Genomic DNA, 9,472 nt, shown 5'->3' with positions numbered 1-9,472 from the left:
GCACACGACGACAACCAGGTCTTAAAAGTGAACAAAAATTCTCCATGCTCTCTTCTTCTTTCCATGAGCTAGACACGGAGAGCTCTGATTTCCCAGGGCGTGGAGGCAATATAAAACAGGATGAGCCTGGGTACCCAAGTCATCACGGGAGTAAAGCTGTGTGCTGATGAGAAATACCTGCATCAAGCTATTCTATGAGCAAGAAACAACCTTTTCTCACTACAGAACTCTTGGCGGTGATGCAATCCCGAAGGCTCGCTGTTCAAATCCAACAGATCCTCCACTGAAGAGGGAGGAGCAATCTCTTCCTGTATCATTCAGATCCAACTTGATGGTACCCAACAAAGGAAAAAAAAAAAGAAGAAATCTTGGCATCTAGTTCTTACAGCTACTCTTAAATGAACATATCTGAAAATGTTAAACTATCCTGGGTAACTACTCCTTGATATGTTGATGGTAGAGTGGTGACGGGAATCCAGATCTCTTAAGTCCCTGCCAAGTGTTTGCTGGGACCCCATTGTATAGGAATCTGCAAACAGAAGATATATTTTACCAGAAACCCTAAACATAGGCAAGTTATTTGTTACATCAAAGGCTCAATTAAAAAATAATGATAAAAGTAAGACAACCCATCCTGGATTCCTTAAAACTCTGTAATTTATTGAGAAATAACATTAGCTGCATAATATTATGTGTCTTGAGTTAAAAAAGAAACCCTCAAAAAAACTGAAGTACATTTTTTTGCAGTGAGCCACCAACACAATGTGCATAACATTTTATCCCAGATGGCTCTTTCTTTTGCCAATTTCATGTGGAAGTCAACAGCTTGTCTGGGAGAATGCCCAAGTACCCTTCCCAGGTCAAAGTTCTCCCAAGGAACAACTCACTCGTGTTTTTCTCTTAAGAGGAGAACTGTTTTGGAAGACTGGAAGCATTCTAGATTAAAGTATAATTAGTTTTCCTTCTAAAAAGAGATCCCATTCTACCAATTGTATTAAATGTCATTATCTAGGGTCTGATTATTCCACTCATGGATAATGATCAGGAATTTATTGTTACCAGGTTTGTTACTTGGTAAGAAGCAGTATTTGGCGAGTACTATTTCCAGTATCTTTGTTTTTTATGTTTACTGGTCACCAGTGGAGGTGATAGGAAAGCTTTCATAAATGACTTGTGAGTTTTTGAAAACATTTTTCCAGTTGTGTAATCTACATCTATTTCTATAACTTGTTTGTTCTCTGTTTTGCGCAAAGCACGAAGCAGTGGTCATATTAATCCTGGCCTTATGAGATGAATTTGGAGATTTACCTTTTAACCTGAAAAGCTCTCCCAGGGTTTTCCATGATCAGTTTAAGGCTATAGGAGCTTCCTGAGGTTAGGAGGGAGAGAAGGCAGAGTGACAGAAAAGCAAACACACCGCTCTGGGGAACTGAACTTGCGAAAGTCTCTTGTTTAGACCTATAGCAAGCAACACATTCCAGTGGCCCTGCCTCAGTGCCTCACTCCCTTGTGGCTACAGGTTGAGCACAGAGACCCATCTTTTGTTTGTTGGAGAAGACAAAGCCTTATTTTCAGTGGCCCCACCAGAGAGAAATGTGTGAGGGATGCGTGAGGGATTCCATCAAGGGACACTCTCACCAAGATGACTATTTGTAAAATTTTTGTGCAGTGTTTCAGCAGAAACAAACTTTATTAAAATATTTCTGAAGTTAGATTTTTACAACAAAACATCTTCTGTAAACTCGTCTTCCATGTAGCATGGCTCAGTGGTGAGGAGTCTCGCTGCCGATCTGGAGACAAGAGGTTTTAATTCATGCTGGGCCCCCAGAGAAGCAAGATGGCCAATCTTCTGCAGTGCAATTTACAGTCTCTGAAAACCTGCTGAAGGGCCAGCTTTGAGGTGGTTGGGACTCCATGGCAATGAACAACAGTAACACCTACAAGGTTAAAACTCTATACTAATGTACTTTTTGAACCTTCTAATTTTCTCTAGTCAGAGTTGGCATGAGTATCCAAATACACTGAGGCCTCAACTCTTGTAGCTTCTTCTGTATGCACCACTATGATGCATCATTGGAGTTTTTATATTTGCAGATTTTTGTCCATTTTTTTGGGTGCATTAATTGTAATATTGAGACATTAGTATTTGTGAACCTCTATCAAAATCAATGGAAGTCCATGGAGGGAGGAGTTGGCACCCTGAGTTACCACATGGGGTGATACCAATTTCTCGATGCCACTGCTTCCGTTTTCATTCAGAAGGGCCATGCCCGATAAGCAGTAGGTGTTAATCCACGTGAACTATGGAAAGGCTGAGGCAGAGGCCTCTTACCAGGATGTCACTATGTCTCTTTGAAGTTTGAAATGGAAGCTTTGAGTATAATGGAATTTGTTGGGACTGCATGAACAGACCATGGAAGGCAATACAGGAAATTTTAGACCCAGGACTCAAGAAAGAGTTCAGATGAAGTTAAGGTCAAATATGGGAATTAAAACTACATAGCTGGAGACAAATTCTCAGAAGGAAAATACCAGTTTAAAAGCACATTAAGACCAAATCAGTGCTTATTTACCAAAATTAACTGTTGCCTATTTCTGGAGGAATGATATATCTTTCAAAAATTCCCCAGAATTTCCAAGTTAAAAAAAAATCTATTTAGTCTGAGACAGATTAGCATATTCGTGAGGTCTCTCTTTCTGTGTGTGTGTAGATGCATTTCCCTGGTGGGAAAATTCTTTTGGAATTCCAGTGTGAGATGCCAAGATCTACTTGCTACAAACTGGGCAGGTCTTTTCATAACATCTTTGCATTCCCTCTCTGGTCAGTGAATTCAGGTAAGGCAGCTGTAATGCAGAGCATGGGATTGGAAACACGTGCAGATTCAGTCACTAACTGGACCAGAAGTCAACTTCTGATCAAAGGAATGCTTTCTGCCGTGGAGGGAGCCCTAGGAAACCGTAGGAGAGCCCTCTGTGACAGAAAGACTTCAAAGTGCTGGGTCAGGTGGCACAAGGGATTTTGTGACTAGGATTCCTGCTTTGCTGGAGGTGGTATCTGGGGAGTGAAATGCAATTAAAAGATCATAGTCTTAATCCGTTTTGCACCCCTATCTCTTGATGACTACCAGAAGAGAAAGTTTTGCTTCCTTTTGTTGAACCTATAAAAAAGAAAATCCTTCTATCAGATTCTTCCTGCTATTTGCCAAAAATTTCATTAACTAATAGAGCAGCCGAGAGCATAAGCAGGAACTGACTTCAAAGGCATTGGTCCTGAGAGGCTGAGTTCACAGGCAGAAGGGAGGTGGGCGAAGGTGAAGATAGGGTAAGAGGCATAGAGTTCTGAAGAAAGTTCCTGGAGAAAATAATAGGAAACTGCTGGAGATCCAACAACCAAATACAAGTGCCCGGCAGGGGCCTTTGGGAAGTGTGTCTCCCTATCCTACTGGCTTCCCCTCCCTTCCTTTACAAAACTATTTACAATCAAGTTTAACTTAATTTTACTATAGTTGTCTCGTAATGTGGAAAAAGAGGGTTAGCTGTTGAGAGCTCAGGTTTCATTTTTTGTGTTGTCAGTATTATTAAAACACACAACAAAACACTTAGATTTACCCAATAGCTCTGTGAAGATAATTTTGAAAGCGACACATGTTGACAGGGTGTCCCCCTCCTACCTTAAAAGGAAACTTGAGTGGTATTTGTAGCATCTCCTAAGTGAATATTTCCACTTAGAAATGATCTTTTATTCTTTGCTTATACTTTATTTTCTTAACAGAGAAAAATGTTTCTTTGTTTCACAAGCAAAAGAAAATTAGACGTCATCTGAAAGTTAATTTGTACTGATTTGCTTACAAAATTAATACACATTGTTTTTCACACTCTCTTCATTCAAATTGTGTTTCATACAATCACTCCCATTTATTATATTTTTATCAAATTAATCAACACCAAAACCTGCCTACTATTGCCCTGTGTTTCCAGATCCCTGTTGGAGAAATAGAAACTTTTTTTTTTAAAAAAAACAAAAAACAGTAGACACACAGGAACAGGAAACCATTCTGGACAGATGTAGGATTAGCTAGCAGTATTTTCTTTCCTTATTTGGTGGCCTAGTGGTAAGGAGCTGTGCTGTCAATTGAAAGACAAAAATTATTTTTAATTTTTATTTTATTTTGTATTGATTTATTTACAAAGTTTGAATCCATTGTTTTTCACACCAGATCCCTCCCATTTCCTTCACCCCCACCCCCATGAAATTGTGTGACCCTGTGATTACCCCTCCTCCCATGTCTATCCTCAATCCTCAGCTTCACCCCTCCCCTCCCCCTCTTGGAGCCTCAAACTCATTCTACAATAATGGTTTTATACAGTATTTGTCCCTAAGGGACTGAGTTAGTTCACTCAGCATAATGCTCTTCAGTCCCTCCCAAGCTGGGTAGTAATTTACAAAATCATTGCTCCTGCATGCTGTGTAGTATTCTATTGTGTGAATGTACCATAATTTCTCAATCCATTCACCAACCTGCTCTCCAAAAGAAAGATGGGAAATCTCCTCTTGTGTGATTTACTGCCTCTGAAAACCTGCTGGAGGGTTAGCTGCGGGTCAGTTCCAACTTGATGGAATGCAGCAATAACAACGTTTGGCATTAAGGAAAAAAAAGTTGTTTTTCTTTAACTAACTTACACTGAGCAGGCAAATTTTAATTGGTTATCTCATATTTCCATTTCTGGTAGAATCAATCACTTGACTTGCATTTCAGCTCCTGGGAAAGATAGACATTTGGAAGAAATGGAAACTTGCATTTGGTTTGCTGCTTTTGGGGTTCAGCACAAATGGCTTTATTTTCCCCCGTGTTTAGTCAAGTCAATAGGGAATTATACTCAGATGTGCTGAAAGTTTCTGAAGTAGCTGGAAGTGAAGCTTAGTGAACAGCACTCTCAAGCCAGGTTAACAAGACGCGATACCTCAATTAGTTTAGACAGTTTCTCAATCAACAACTGAAATTCCAGGTTTAGCCCTGCAGCCCAGCCCTGCTGGATAATTCTTCAATTATCCAGCAAGCTTTGTCTCATATCAGTCACTGTCAGCTCTTTCTTCAATCATCCAGGAAGCAAAACCTTTAACTCTGGCTCCATCTCCAGGGCTGTGTCAGGCTATGCCTTGCCACAGTTTCACCACAGTCTGACCAGCTCTCCCTCTTATGTTGGCCCCACAGCTGTTGATGATGTAGAAAACACTGATCAATCATGAACCATATGTGTGCAGTTGAGGCAGTTGGTGACTAAGCCCTCAGAGCTGCTAAGGCAATGGTTAGAAAACTAATTTCCAGAAGTCCTAACTAATCGTTATTCCTTTAATGGTTTTATTTTTTTCTGGTTCAATTTGCTAATTTATAAAAATTGAGATAATTATATTTTCCTCAAAAGAATTATTTGGAAGACCCAACATTAGGACAGTTATTAAAGTGTATTATGAACTGCAAAGAGCTGGGGAAAGAGGAAGAATTGTCAAATGCATTAATGATAATTTTTTCCATACAAAGTGAGGTAGTGCCACTGAGTGTGCATTAAGTCCAGTAGGCTATCATCATTATAGGTTTGAATGTAGCAGAAACCTACTTCCTACTGATAACTGGTGGTACAACGGTTAAGTCTAGTTGCTAGTCAAAATGTTGGTGGTCTGAACCTACTTTGAGGAAGAAAAGACCTGGACCATCTATTTCCATAAAGATTACTATCTCAGAAATCCTATGTGGCAATTCTACTGTCTTGTATGGTCTCTACATTGGACTGACTGGACAGCATACAACAACACAACAAATTTGATAAATAAATTTGCTAATTTGGGTTTCTGTTAATAATTTACTACAAATGTCCAAACAAATTATTGTTATTGTCCTTAGATATCCTTAAACAATTCTCCAGAAACCTAGACAATGTGCCAAGCTTAAGTCAATGACAAAAGTCAATGCCATTGCCTTGGGGTTGGAAGCCACTCTTAGCTGATGCTTTTCCTGGGTGCAGTTGGCGAATTTGAACCACTTGCCCTCGCATTGGCAGCATAACTCCTTACCCATTAGGCTACCAGAGCTCTCTTGCTGCTAAATAAACCTTTATAAACTAACTTCATTAATCTTTCAAGAATATTCTTTCTTGTTTTCCCAAAGATCTTGCTCACTTTGCAGTCACAGAGGTTTTTTTAATTTATTTTTTAGGGTAAATGTTTAATCTAAAAGTAAATTTTTCCCAAGACCTGTATCTCTTGGATTTGTATTCTATGAAGCATGTTCTTTGACATTACTATACAACCTTTTAAAAACCAACTGCACATTTTTTTCCCACACAAAATTGTAAATAGCATGTCGGGGAAAAAATCTGCTTTGTGACACTCAAAACAGTTTCTCTAGAACTAGCCACCTGGTTGCAAATGTTCTTTTTCCCACATACTAATATGTGGTGTTTTTTTCCCCATTTTCAAAGTTTTATTGCTTTTACCACCCTAAGTTGATTCTGACACATGGGAACCCACAAGTTACAGAGTAGAACTGCTCCACCGGGATTTCCTGGCAGAAATATTTATAAACACAGTACTTTTGTTTTACTGCTAAGTGGGCTGGAATGACCAACCTTTAGGCTAGCAGTCTAGTACTCACTTGTGCCTCCTAAGGGTTTTAATGAGTAATTAGAATGGGAAATGAAGTCTATAAATAATAATTAAAGGATGGCAGAATTGATGCCTTTGAAGCTGTGGTGTCAGAGAAGAGTATTGAATATCCCATCAACTGCCAAAAGAACAAATAAATCTATTTTAGAGAAAGTGTAACCAGACTTCTCTTTGGAGTCAAGGGTGGTGAAACTTCATCTCGTGTATTTTGGGCATGTTGTTAGGAGGGGTCAGCTCTTGTAAAGGGACAGTATGCTTGGAGGGGGGGGGTCAGTGAGAAACAGGAAGATCTGCCATGAGGTAGATTGACACAATGGGCTCAAGCACATACAAAATGATGAGGATGGAACAAACTAAGTCAGGGTACAAATCCATTGTTCATAGCGCTGTAGTTGACTTAATGGCACCTAACAACAACAACAACAACAATAACAGCAACAACAGAAGAATGTCTAACTGTGTTTCATTGACTATGCAAAGGCATTTGACTGTTGATCACAACAAATTGTGACTAATTTGAGAAGAATGGGAATCCCAAAACATTTTATTGTGCTTATGTGAAACCTATACTTGAGCCAGGAAGCAGTTGTCAGAAGAGAGCAAGGAAACACAGCACTCTTCAAAATAAGGAAAAGTGCATGCTGGGATGCATCTTATGTTTTCAATCTATATGCAGAACAGACCGGCGTCAGGATTGGAGGAAGACTCATCAACAACCTGGCTTATGCAGATGACACAACTTACTTGTCGAAACTGAGGAGGTACTGAGGCATTTTCTGCAGAAGGTCAAGGACTTCAGTCTTCAGTATAGACTGCAGCTCAGCATCAAGAAGACAAAGATTCTCACCACTGGGTCAATTGGCAAAATCATGATGGACAGAGAAGAGACTGAAATTTTTAATAGCTTCAGCTTGCTTGGCTCCACAATCAACACACTTGGTACCAGCAGTCAGGAGACCAAATGACAAATTGCATTGGGAGAATATGCTGTCAGGGACCTCTCTGAGTACTGAAAAAATTATGTCAGTCTAGATACTAAGATTGGTATTCCCAATTGCTTGCTATGCATCAGAAGGCTAGACAATGACTAAGAATGATAGGAGAATTGATGCCTTTGAGCTGTGGTGCTGGAGAAGAGTATTGAATATACCGTGGACTGCTAAGAGAACAAACTGGTTCATCCTGTTTGAGAGAAAAAGCAGGCTGCTCCTTGGAGGCAAGGATTTGAAGCTCCGTTTGACATAATTTGGACATGTTGCCGTGAGGGACCAGTCCTTAGAGAAGGACATCATGCTTGGAAGGGTGGAGGGACAACACAAGAGAGGAAGACCCTGGGTGAGATAGATTGATTCAGTGACTGGGGTAGTAGGGGTAGCTGTGTTAGGGACAATGAAATTGGCTCAGGATAGGACAGGGTTCAGAGCTGTTATACATAGGGTTGTTATGAGTCGCAAGTTACTTGATGGCACATAACAACAACAACAACAATTTTGAGTACACTTCCCTTGGGGTTAAAAAGCCAGCAGAAGGGAACATTTTGTGTGATTCTAAGGAAAGAGTAAGAAACAAGCACCTTCAGTATTTGTCACTTCTTGGGACAAAGTAGTCAGGGTTCAGTAGGATCTTAAAGGTTGGTGATTCAAATCCACCAGCCACTTCTTGGGCTCTTCTCAAAGACCACAGTTTTGGAAACCTTTTAGAACACTTCTACCCTGTCCTATATGGTTACTATGAGTCACAAAACAAAACTGTTAAAGTCCTGGTGCAGTATCAAAAAAAGGAAATGTCTGGGGATGGAATGATGTGCACAACCAGGTTTCTGTTTATTCGGGTGGATCATATATATATATATGTCTGGTGAAACTCCCAAAAAGACTGACTTATTCTTACTGCCAGACTGAAAGAGTAAACACCCACTGATTCCATCTGTTTAGTTGTTTGGTGACATTGAGTCAAGTATGACACATAGTGATTCTGTGAACAGAAGATCTGAACCCGTCCTGGCCTATGTTTTCCTCACAATCTCTGATACATTTGAGCCTGTTGCTGTAGTTACTGTGTCAATCCACCTGTTTGAAGGGCTTCCTCTCTTTTGCCATCCCCCTACCTTTCAAAGCTCGACGTACTTCTCCAAGAAATAGCCTCTACCAGAAAATGCTCAAAGTATGTGAGATGAAACATCACTCCCCTTGGCCTCCAAAGAACGCTCTGGATGCACATTCTCTAACATCTGCTTGTTCTTTTGGCAGTCCAGGAGATCTTCAGCACTCTTCTTCAACACTGCAGATCAAAAACATTACCTCTTCTATCATCCTTATTCATTGTTCAGCTGTCAGATACATAGCACGTGACTGAAAAGCCCTTGACCTGAATCAGGCACACCTAAGTCCTCACACTGACATCACTGCTTTGCAATAATTTGGAGAGGCCCCTAGTACAGAGTGACCCAGAACAAATATGTCTTCTGATCTCCTGACTGCTAGTATTAGTGAAAGAAATGATTATTACTATTCTATTCTGTCTCCATGCCTTTTCAATCTGTATGCAGAACAGACCATCCGAGATGCTGGGTTGTAGGAGGAGGAATGTGGCATCAGGATTGGTGGAAGAGTCATCAACAACATGCTTTATGCAGATGACACAACCCTGCTTGCTGAAACTGAGGAGGACCTGAAGCGCTTGCTGCAGAAGGACAAGGACTGCAGCCTCCTATATGGATTGAAGCTCAACATCAAGAAAACAAAGATTCTCACCACTGGGCCAATTGGCAGCATCAGTATGGATGGTGAAGAGATTGAGATAGTTAACAGT

This window comes from Elephantulus edwardii, unplaced genomic scaffold, assembly GCF_000299155.1.
Source record: "Elephantulus edwardii isolate Elephantulus edwardi_28Jun2011 unplaced genomic scaffold, EleEdw1.0 scaffold00076, whole genome shotgun sequence".
Classification (NCBI taxonomy): Eukaryota; Metazoa; Chordata; class Mammalia; order Macroscelidea; family Macroscelididae; genus Elephantulus; species Elephantulus edwardii.
Note: the sequence above shows the minus strand (reverse complement) of the source record.